The sequence below is a fragment of the Nicotiana sylvestris genome, chromosome 4 (genome assembly GCF_000393655.2).
Source record: "Nicotiana sylvestris chromosome 4, ASM39365v2, whole genome shotgun sequence".
Lineage (NCBI taxonomy): Eukaryota > Viridiplantae > Streptophyta > Magnoliopsida > Solanales > Solanaceae > Nicotiana > Nicotiana sylvestris.
In genome coordinates, this window is record NC_091060.1 from 11,918,563 (window position 1) to 11,930,823 (window position 12,261).

The 12,261-nt window shown below is 38.8% G+C and overlaps 1 non-coding gene across 1 annotated transcript; it reads right to left on the minus strand.

The window, feature by feature from the left end:
• Window positions 1-7,713: 7,713 nt before the first annotated feature.
• On the minus strand, window positions 7,714-7,820 carry LOC138890926 (small nucleolar RNA R71). The gene has a single exon (XR_011407289.1). It is a non-coding gene; the product is annotated as a small nucleolar RNA R71 (small nucleolar RNA).
• Between the last annotated feature and the right edge of the window lie 4,441 nt (window positions 7,821-12,261).

Here is a 12,261-nt window from a genome sequence, read left to right on the forward strand (position 1 = left end):
TCTATCCCGCCATATCGTATGGCCCCGCCGGAGTTGAAAGAGTTAAAGGAACAGCTGCAGGATTTGCTTGAGAAAGGTTTCATTAGACCCAGTGTTTCGCCTTGGGGCGCACCAATGTTATTTTTGAAGAAAAAGGATGGTTCGATGAGGATGTGTATTGATTACCGACAATTGAACAAGGTTACAATTAAGAATAAGTATCCACTGTCGAGGAATGGTGATTTTTTCAATCCGCTTCAGGGTGCCAAGGTATTCTCAAAGATAGACTTGAGATCTGGCTACCATCAGTTAAGGATTAGGGCATCCGATGTCCCTAAGATAGCATTCCGCACTCGGTACGGGCATTATGAGTTCTTGGTTATGTCATTTGGGTTGACCAATGCCCCAGCAGCCTTTATGGATTTGATGAACCGAGTGTTTAGGCCTTACTTGGACTCGTTCGTGATAGTCTTCATTGATGATATTTTGATATACTCCCGCAGTCAGGAGGAGCATGAGCAACACCTCAAAGTGGTTTTTTAGACCCTGAGGGATAGTCAGTTGTATGTTAAGTTCTCAAAGTGCGAGTTTTGGATGAGTTCGGTCGCATTCCTGGGTCATGTCGTATCGGCAACAGGTATTCAGGTAGACCCGAAGAAGATAGAGGCAGTCAAGAACTGGCCTCGACCAGCTTCAGCTACGGAGATTCGGAGTTTCCTGGGGTTAGCAGGTTACTAACGTCAGTTCGTAGAGGGGTTTTCATCCATTGCAGCCCCTATAACCAGATAAACCCATTGACCCAGAAGGGTGCCCAGTTCAGGTGGTCAGATGAGTGTGAGGCGAGCTTTCAGAAGCTCAAGACGGCTCTGACTACGGCACCGGTATTGGTTTTGCCCACAGGTTCAAGTCCATATACGGTCTATTGTGATGTGTCCCGTATTGGGCTTGGTGCAGTATTGATGTAGTGAGGCAAAGTAATTGCCTATGCTTCGAGGCAGCTGAAGATCCACGAGAAGAATTATCCGGTTCATGATCTCGAGTTGGCAGCCATTGTTCATGCCTTGAAGATCTGGAGGCATTACTTATATGGCGTGACGTGTGAGGTGTTCACGAACCATAAGAGTCTTCAGTATTTCTTCAAGCAAAAGGAGTTGAAATTGAGGCAGAGGAGGTGGTTGGAATTGTTGAAAGATTATGACATCACTATCTTATATCACCCGGGGAAGGCCAATGTGGTGGCCGATGCATTGAGTAGAAAGTCCGCCAGCATGGGTAGTCTCGCTTATATTCCAGTCAGCCAGAGATCGCTTGCTTTGGATGTTCAGGCTTTGGCCAATCGTCTTGTGAGGTTGGATATTTCTGAGCCTAGCAGAGTGTTAGCTTGCACAATTGCTCGTTCTTCACTATTAGAGCGTATCCGTGAGCGGCAGTTTGAGGATCCCCATTTGTGTGTCTTGAGAGACACGGTGCAGTGTGGAGGTGCCAAGAAAGCAACCTTAGATGATGATGGCGTATTGAGATTGCAGGGGCGAGTTTGTGTGCCCAATGTTGATGGGATTCGAGAGTTGATCTTAGTGGAGGCCCACAGTTCTCGGTATTCTATTCACCCGGGCGCAACGAAGTTGTATCAGGATTTGAGGCAACACTATTGGTGGCGCAGAATGAAGAAAGACATTGTTGCATATGTGGCTCGTTGTTTGAACTGTCAGCAGGTTAAGTACGAGCATCAGAGGCCCGGTGGCTTATTTCAAAGGATTGAGCTTCCCGAGTAGAAGTGGGAGAGGATTACTATGGATTTTGTTACTGGACTTCCGATGACTCGGAAGAAGTTTGATACGGTTTGGGTTATTGTTGATAGGCTGACCAAGTCAGTGCATTTTATTCCTGTTGCAGCCACCTATTCGTCCGAGAGGTTAGCCGAGATTTATATCAGGGAGATTGTTCGCCTTCATGGGGTGCCGCTATCTATCATTTCGGATCGGGGTACGCAGTTTACCTCGCATTTCTGGAGAGCGGTTCAGCGAGAGTTGGGCACCCAGGTTGAGTTGAGTACAGCATTTCATCCCCAGACGGACGGTCAGTCCGAGAGGACTATTCAGATTCTTGAGGACATGCTCCGAGCCTGTGTCATTGATTTTGGAGGCTCGTGGGACCAGTTTTTGCCGTTAGCCGAGTTTGCCTACAACAACAACTACCAGTCCAGCATTCATATGGCTCCGTATGAGGCATTTTATGGTAGGCGATGTCGGTCTCCAGTTGGATGGTTTGATCTGGGAGAGGCTCGATTATTGGGTACGGATCTGGTTCAGGAGGCCTTGGACAAGGTCAGGATTATTCAGGATAGACTTCGTACAGCTGAGTCCAGACAGAAGAGTTATGCAGACCACAAGGCTAGAGATGTTGCTTTCATGGTTGGTGAGCGGGTATTGCTCCGTGTATCGCCTATGAAGGGCGTGATGAGATTTGGGAAGAAGGGCAAGCTCAGCCCTAGGTTCATCGGTCCAATTGAGATCCTTGATCATGTGGGAGAGGTGGCTTATAGACTTGCCTTGCCACCTAGCTTGTCAGCTATGCATCCTGTGTTTCATGTATCTATGCTCCGGAAGTATCGCGGCGATCCATCGCACGTGTTAGATTTCAGCACTGTCCAATTGGACAAGGATCTGTCATATGAGGAGGAGCCGGTGGCTATTCTAGACCGGCAGGTTCGACAGTTGAGGTCGAAAAGTTTTCCTTCGGTGCGTGTTTAGTGGAGAGGTCAGCCTCCTGAGGCATCGACCTGGGAGTCCGAGTCCGATATGCGGAGTCGCTATCCTCATTTATTTTCCGACTCAAGTACTTCTTTCTTTTGTCCGTTCGAGGACGAACAGTTGTTTTAGAGGTGGAGAATGTAACTACCCAAGGGGTCATCACCGTAATTCTTCCTTGTTCCGTGCTCCCGAGGCCTTGAAACCCTTGCTTTTAGTCGCCTCGATTCACATGCGCAGTTCGGGCGCGTAGCCGGAAAGTTTTTTTTTGTTAGAATATGTGAATTTTGTGAAACATTTGATGAATTTTGGTATTAATATGCATAATGTTGACTTCGGTCAACATTTTGGGTAAACAGACCCGGACCTGTGATTCGACGGTCCCGGAGGGTTCGTAGAAAAATATGGGACTTGGGCATATGCCCGGAATCAAATTCCGAGGTCCCAAGCCCGAGAAATGAATTTTTGAAAGAAATTGTTTTCTGAAATTTGATATGAAAATTTGAAATGAAAAGGAGTTAGAAAATATAGGTATCGGGCTCGTATTTTGGTTCCGACGCCCGGTACAAGTCTTAAATATGTGTTAAGCACTATCTGTAAAGTTTGGCTAAAAACGGACGTCATATGACGTGTTTCGGACTAAAAATGGAGAATTTGAGTTATGAAAGTTGAAGAAAGAAAATCATGTGTTTGAGGCTTGATCCTATGTATATGATGTTATTTTGGCGATTTGATCGCACGAGTAAGTCCGTAAGATGTTTTTAAGGTTGTGTGCATGTTTGGTTTGGAGCCCCGAGGGCTCGGGTGAGTTTTGAATGGGGCCCGGGAGGTCTTGGACTTAAGAAAATGCAGGTTCAGGTGTTGCAGACACCAGCGCGGCCGCGGTCATTTCCGCGCGGTTGCGATGCCTTTCTGTGCGGTCCGCGTGGCTGAGTCTGAGGGCTAGGGTTTCAGGTTAACCAGCGCGGCCACGCACCAAAACAATGCGGTCCGCGCTGGAAGGGTTCAGAGAAGCCCCAATTTTTCTCCCACTCGGTGCGGCCGCAACACATTTTTGTGCGGTCCGCGCCAGGTCCTCAGAAAGGTATACAAGTTCGGAAAATCTCAGTCATTTTTCACTTTTCAAAAACCCAAAACCTAAGAGGCGATTTTCCAAACAACTTTTCTTCTCCAAAACGATTGGTAAGTGATTTCTAACTTAATTTCTTTATTCCTTAACATCTTTTAACATAATTTCAACTTGAAATCAAAGATTTTTAGGGGTGAAATTGGGTGTTTTGGGTAGAACCAAGGTTTTTTACAAATTGAGAAGTTGGACCTCAATTTAGGGTCCGATTTCAAAACAAATCATATATTTGGATTCATGGGGGAATGGGTAACCGGGTTTTGGTCCGAACCTCGAGTTTCGACCACGTGGGTCCGGGGGTATTTTTGACCTTTTTGGGAAAAACCTTGAAAAATCTATTTTCATGCATTGGGGATGATTCATTTAGTAATTATTAATGTGATTAAGTAACTTATGACTAGATTCGAGCGGATTGGTGGTGGAATCAAGAGGTAAAGCTATTCTAGAAGCGTGAGTTGAGTTTGGAGCATTCGAGGTAAGTGTTTGTTCTAACTTTGGCTTTAGGGAATAGGATTAGGATGTTAATTGCTACTTGCTAATATGGAGTACGGTGTATAGGCATGGAGACGGTTATCTATGCACCGGAGTCTAGTATGACCGTGAGTCTTAATTACTTTTAATTCGAATAAATGTGACACAATCTCCTTGTTTAATTGATGAGTTTCTTATAATGTGAACGGTTGAGGTGGAATTGTGATTGGTATACTTTTGGAGCGTTGGCTCGAACATGAATGTGTTAGTTGAGGAAGAATGTTTTAAAAAAGGAATGTGTTGTGAATACTCCCTTGCCGGGATGTGTAGACTGATATATATTCTCTCTTGTCGGGATATTTTGGGCTGTTAGTTGTACCCTTGCCGGGTTAAAGGTATTGAGTTGTTATTCTCCCCTGAAGGGGTCTACTATAAGAAGTCAAATATTATGGGATCGTGTGGCATGCCGTCCACTTGGTTATTGGCCTCCGTTGCCGGTGACATATTGTGCACTGTGATAAAGATGAATTGGGATCGTGTGGCACGCCGTCCACCTATATATGATATTATGGGATCGTGTGGCACGCCGTCCACTTATATATGATATTATGGGATCGTGTGGCATGCCGTCCACTTGGTTATTGGCCTCCGTTGCCAGTGACATATTGTGCACTGTGATAAAGATGAATTGGGATCGTGTGGCACGCCGTCCACTTATATATGATATTATGGGATCGTGTGGCACGTCGTCCACTCATATATGATATTATGGGATCGTGTGGCACGCCGTCCACTTATATATGATATTATGGGATCGTGTGGCACGCCGTCCACTTATATATGATATTATGGGATTGTGTGGCACGCCGTCCACTTATATATGATATTATGGGATCGTGTGGCACGCCGTCCACTTATATATGATATTATGGGATCGTGCACGAAGGGTGATGACGTGTACTTTCTGTTTGCTTCCGATATTTTATCTTTAGCTGTTACTCCCTGATAGCATGTTCCCCTCCCAGCTTTACTTGGTATTATTTTGTTATTGTTTTCTTGCACTTGTTAGATATATCTGTACAGGTTACTTGTGGTAGGTCCTGTCTAGCCTCGTCACTACTTCGCCGGGGTTAGGCTAGGCACTTACCAGCACATGAGGTTGGTTGTGCTGATGCTACACTCTGTGCATTTTGTGCACAGATCAGGGGGGCAGCTTTCGGACCGCAGCAGTAGGACTTCTGGGAGCTATCTTCAGACCAGGGACTCTCGAGGTAGCCTAGCTGACGTTCGTAGGCCGAAGTCCCTTTCTAAGTTTTTTTTTGTTTGTTCATCTTGTATCAGACAAACATGATGTATTTCCTTTCAGATATTGTTTGTAGTATTCTGTAGTAGTCCGTGAGCTAGTGACACCAGATTCTGGGTAGTATTTTGGTTTAAACTTCCGCATTTTTGATTATCAATTGTTTTAAATTTGAAGTCTTCCGCCTAGATTTTGTCTCGTTTATTTTATTGTTGGAAGAAAGTAGGAAAAGTGTTGTATATATTCGGCTTGCCTAGCTCCGATAGTAGGCGCCATCATGACACCCGATGGTGAGAAATCCGGGTCGTGACAGTAATCTTGATTTCCTCAGTTTTAATTCTCACGGAGAAATTGTTAAAGGCAAGATTATAGATTTTCTAGTAAAAATATTCTTACGAAGTTTTTACTACGCTTGAGCACAATTCAGGCAAGATATTTCAGTTTAATCGTCACTAGTTTTAAATTAATTAATTGACATAACCTCGCGGAGTGTTAATTATTTATTTATTTCTTAGTGTAAAAATATAGTTGTATTAGCAATAAGAAATTATTCTTTAGAGAAATACGTATGAACCTAAGATTTTATTGTAATGATATATCAAGTGAATTCAACGATTCCCAACTCTTTTTAAATATAAACTTTTCAGAAGAAATTTGTCTTAATTTATAATTTCAAACACGCCTTTCATCAATTTAGTTCTCTCAAATAGTAGTCAAAATATTATAAGTATGTAGCTTAGATTGTCCAATCTCTGGGGGACGATATCATAAACTATACTAGAATTTGACAGAGTACGAGCATAAAATCCTACACACACAAGCTTCGTCAAATTTTTGGCGCCGTTGCCGGGGATTGGCACATATCTACTTCAGATTAAATATTTTATTACTAATTTGAGAATTTATTATTATTGTTAATTTTTCCTTCAAAATATTATCTCCTACATACTACTATCATAATTGCTACTATTATTAGGAACAATTCTATATAATATTGTAAAAAGCATATAAAAAAAATCCCTCATAGTTAGTACTTCAACCTACTCTATTTTATATTTTATTATTATATTATTATTGTTAGTACTAACATCTATATAATAGTATAATATATTAGTTTTGTGATTCACAATCTCATTTTTTTATTTGTCAATATTTTAAGTATATTTTATTATTATTATAATTGTAAGTACTTGTTTTTACTATTCTAGTTCTAAAAGTATCCTTTATACTATTCTATATTACTATTATAACTATTACTTTTACTATATTTTTATAAAATAATATTTTATTCAACTTTTTTTTAATTGATAGTACTTTAATCCTTCAACATACTTTATTTATTATTGTTTTTTCATATAATATAATTAGTATTATATTATTTCTTTTGATAGTTAGTTACAACTTACTGTTTTAGTTAACTATAATATTACCATACTATTTTTTTTAATTCATTTTTAAAACTATCTATTACTATTTTAGGAACTGTCTTTATTTTACTTTAATTTCTGATAGTTTATGACCCGCTCTTCTGCAAAAGAATTGGCTAATTACGATCCTGAAATTGAAAAAACTTTGCGATTGTGCAGGAAAAGACAAATATCGTCTCAAAACATAACTTGTAATAGAATGGAACACCAATTAGAAGATGATAACAATCCACTACAATTCTACCACAAGCTCATGTAGAGGAGCAGTTTGATGAAGCGGCGCCAAGACCAGCAAATAGAATCCTAAGGGATTATGCTAGACCTGATCGCTTTAACTGTGAATCTAGTGTTAGGAAACTTCCAATAGCAGCCAATAACTTTGAAATCAGGACAGGCCTGATTCAAACAATTCAACAATCTTGTATTTTCACTGGTGATCTAAGTGAAGATCCACATAGTCATTTAATTGACTTTTTAGAATTGGTTGAAACTACAAAGTATAATGGAGTACCTCCTGAAGCAATTAAATTAAGGCTATTTCCTTTTTCTTTAAAAGGAGAGGCCAAAACTTGGTTACGAAGTTTGCCTCAAGGGTCTATTACCACATGGAACCAAATGACTCAGAAATTTTTAAATAAATAATTTTCCCCTGCTAAAACAACAAAGTTAAGACAGGATATATCTAACTTTTTGCAGACTGACACTGAGTCAGTTTATCAAGCTTGGGAAAGATTGAAAATAATGTTAAGGAGATGTCCACATCATGACATTCCTGAACATATGCAGTTGTACATTTTTTATCATGGTTTGAAACTATCTTCTAGAAATCTAATAGATGCAGCTGCAGGAGGTTCCATAATGAGAAAAACCACAGAAGAAGCATTGCAATTGCTTAATGAAATTTCTGAAAATGCCATGCAATGGCCATCTGAGCGTGTAATCATTAAGAAAGCTGCTACAGTAAATCAGGTGGATGCTTTAAATACACTAACACAACAGATTATTTCTTTGGCACAAAAATTTGAATCTTTTCAGGTAAATACACAACAACCAAGCCATTATGAGGCTTGTGACGTGTGTGGAGGAAACCATCTAAACCATGAATGTCAAGTAACCAATCAAAATGATGAACATGTCAATGTCATCGGATACAAGCCGTATCCTTTTGAAAGTTTATTAGCACAAAAACATCCAGGATTTCAATAGAGCAATGCTAATGGTGCTGAAAACTCTCAAAACTACCAAAAGCAATAGGTATAGAGTCCACCTAGATATCAAAATCAAAATCGTGGACAACAAAATTTCAGGCCTTATTAGCAAGCAACTCTATATCATCAAAAGCCTCAACAAGGTCATCCAAGTCTTGATGACCTTTTGTACAAGTACATTAAAGTTACTGATGAAAAAATGGAAAGTCAAAATTCAGCTCTAAAAAATCTTGAAATTCAGTTAAGCCAATTGACAACTCTTGTGTCTGAAAAGATTCAATGTCCTTTACCAAGCAATACAGAGAAAAATCTAAAAGAACACCTTAAGGCCATTGCCTTACGGTCAGGTATGACTCTTGATAAACCCTATGCAAACAAACAAGAAAAGAATCAATCAGAACAACAGGTGGACAATGGTGAGAATGTTGAGACACCCTCTCAACCATCAAAAGAGAAATAAGCCAAGAAAAAAGAAGAAAAAAATACTACAAATTTGACTTCTTTCCCTGTTACAATTCCTTTCCCACAAAAGATGAAAAGAGAAAAACTTGATAATCAATTTGCAAAGTTTTTGGAGATTTTAAAACAAATTCACATTAACATTCCTTTTACTAATGCTTTATTGCAAATGCCTTCATATGCCAAATTTTTTAAAGAAATTTTATCAAGCAAAAGGAAATTGGAAGAAGTTTCTGTGGTAATGCTTACTGAAACATGCAGTGCTATACTTCAAAATAAGCTACCACAAAAACTTGGTGACCCATGTAGTTTTACCATTCCATGTACTCTGGGAGGAGTATACATTGAAAAAGCACTTTGTGATTCTGGAGCTTCAATAAATTTGATGCCATTTTCTATTTTTTAAAAACTAGATCTTGGTGAAATGAAAGACACAAGTGTTTCATTTCAATTTGTTGATCAAAGTACTAAGAGACCAAAGGGAATAATTGAAAATGTGCTTGTAAGAGTAGATAAATTTATTTTTCCTGTAGATTTCATAGTGCTTGAAATGAAGGAGTGTTTAGATGAACCAATTATTTTGGGTAGACCATTTTTTGCAACAGGTAGGGCAATCATAGATGTTCATCAAGAACAACTAATTTTAAGAGTTTATGAAGAAAGAGTTATTTTTGATATGCAAAAGATACTAAAATTCTCAGAAGATGATACATCATCTTCATGCTTTTCAATTGACATGATTAATAACCTTATAGATGCATTCAAAGATAATCAGTTAATTTCTGACTCAATGGAAAGATGTTTGGCAAAATCTGGCACCACATAGGATGAAGATCCGACTATCAGAAGTGATGCAAAATTATTGGAAAGAGATTATGAGGAAGGGGACACGCAATTAGAAGAAGTTCAACCAAAAATTGAACTCAAAACTCTCCCTTCTCATTTGAAATATGTCTATCTTGAGCATGAGTTATTTCCAGTAATGATTTCATCTTCTCTAACTACATAACAGGAAGAAAGATTGATTGAAGTATTAAAATCACACAAAGAAGCCTTGGGATGAATTGTAGAAGATATCAAAGGGATTAATCCAGCAATTTGTACGCACAGAATCCTCATGGAGGATAGCTACAAACCGATAGTCCAACCCCAAAGGAGATTAAACCCAGTAATGCAGGAAGTGGTAAAAAGGAGATTGTAAAGCTTTTGACGGCAGGTATTATTTACCCTATTTCAGACAGCCCTTGGGTAAGTCCTGTTCAGGTAGTACCAAAAAAGGGAGGTATGGCAGTGATAAAAAATAAAAGTAATGAACTAATACCTACCAGGACCGTCACAGGATGGAGAGTCTGTATAGATTATAGACGTCTTAACGATACCACTAGAAAAGATCACTTTCCTTTGCCATTTATTGATCAAATGTTAGAAAGAATTGCAGGATATGAGTTTTATTGTTTTCTTGATGGCTATTCAGGGTATAACCAAATACCAATCGCACCAGAAGATCAAGATAAGACAACTTTCACATGTCCTCATGGAACATATGCATATAGGAGAATACCATTTGGTTTGTGCAATGCTCCTGCCACATTTCAGCGTTGCATGTCAGCAATTTTTTCTGACATGACTGAAAAATTTCTTGAAATTTTCATGGATGATTTTACACTCTTCGGCAAGGATTTTGAGGATTGTCTTCACCATTTAACCTTAGTTCTTAAGAGATGTGAAGAGACAAACTTAATTATTAATTGAAAAAAATGTCATTTTATGGTTACTGAGGGAATTGTTTTAGGACATAAAATCACTACTAAAGGGATAGAAGTTGATAAGGCTAAAATTAATCTTATAGCAGGATTACCCCCTCCCACAACTGTTAAAGGCATTAGAAGCTTTCTAGGTCATGCAAGTTTTTATAGATGGTTCATAAAAGATTTTTCAAAGATTTGAAAACTACTAACTAACCTTTTAATGAAAGATGTTAAGTTTGAATTTTCAGGTGATTGTATGAAAGCCTTTGACACCCTTAAAGAAAAATTATCAACTGCCCCTAGAGTTATGTCCCCTGATTGGAACCAACCTTTTGAGGTCATGTGTGATGCTAGTGATACAGCAGTTGGAGCTGTTTTAGGCCAGAGAAAAGATAAGATTTTTCGTCCAATTTACTATGTTAGCAGGACAATGAATGAGGCTCAACTAAATTATGCCACGACTGAAAAAGAACTACTAGCAGTGGTATTTGCATTTGATAAGTTTTATTCCTATCTGATAGGAACCAAGATCACTGTTTTTACTGATCATGCGGCTCTAAAATACCTCTTAGCAAAAAAAGATGCGCGACCTAGATTGTTAAGATGGATTTTACTTCTCCAAGAATTTGAGCTCGAAATAAAAGATAAAAAGGGAACAGAGAATCAGGTAGCTGACCATTTATCTAGATTAGAGAACCCCCCACTTGAGTTATGTGATATAAAAGAAGAGTTTCCTGATGAACATATTTTTTCTATCAACTCAGTTGTGACTCAACCACCCTGGTTTGCAGATATTGCAAATTACTTGGTTGGAAAATGGACACCCCAAAATCTCACTTACCAACAAAGGAAAAAGTTGATATCTGATGCTAAATATTATTTGTGGAATGACCCTTTACTTGTTTAAAATGTGTGCAGATAATATTATCAGAAGATGTGTACCAGAAGAAGAAATGACCAAAATTTTGTATCATTGCCATGATGGAGCAGTTGGAGGACATTATGCAGCAAATCGAGCTGCCTTTAAAGTTCTAGAGGTTAGATTTTGCTCGTGCCTACGTTGCACAGTGTGACAGGTGTCAAAGAACATGTAATATTACTAAGAGAGATGAGATGACATTGCAATCAATATAAGTATTTGAAATATTTGATGTTGGGGGAATAGATTTCATGGGTCCTTTTCCTTCATCTCATTCTTTTGAATATATCCTTGTGGCTATGGATTATGTTTCAAGATGGGTTGAAGTCATCCCAACAAGGAAAAATGATACTCAAACTGTGTGCAATTTTCTCAAGAAAAATATTTTACCAGGTTTGGTACACCACGAGTCATCATTAGTGACCAAGGGACTCATTTCATGAATAGACAATTTTCAGCATTATTGTCAAAATATGGTGTGACTCACAAAACAGGAATACCATACCATGCTCAAACACAAGGGCAAGTTGAGGTTTCTAACCGTGAATTAAAAGAATACTTGAAAAAATGGTTGGAATCTCCAGAAAAGACTGGGCTTCAAAATTAGATGACACACTGTGGGCATATCGAACGGTATTTAAAACGCCAATTGGTATGTCTCCATATCAATTAGTCTTTGGAAAAGCTTGCCATCGCCCAGTTGAATTAGAACACAGCTTTTTGGGCTTTGAAAGCATTAAACTTTGAATTAACCTCTGCTGGTAAAAATAGATTTTCTCAGGTGAATGAATTGGAAGAACTCAGATTAGAAGCCTATGAAAATGCCAAAATTTTTAAAGAAAAAAACAAAAAAATGGCACGACAATTTAATCCGAGA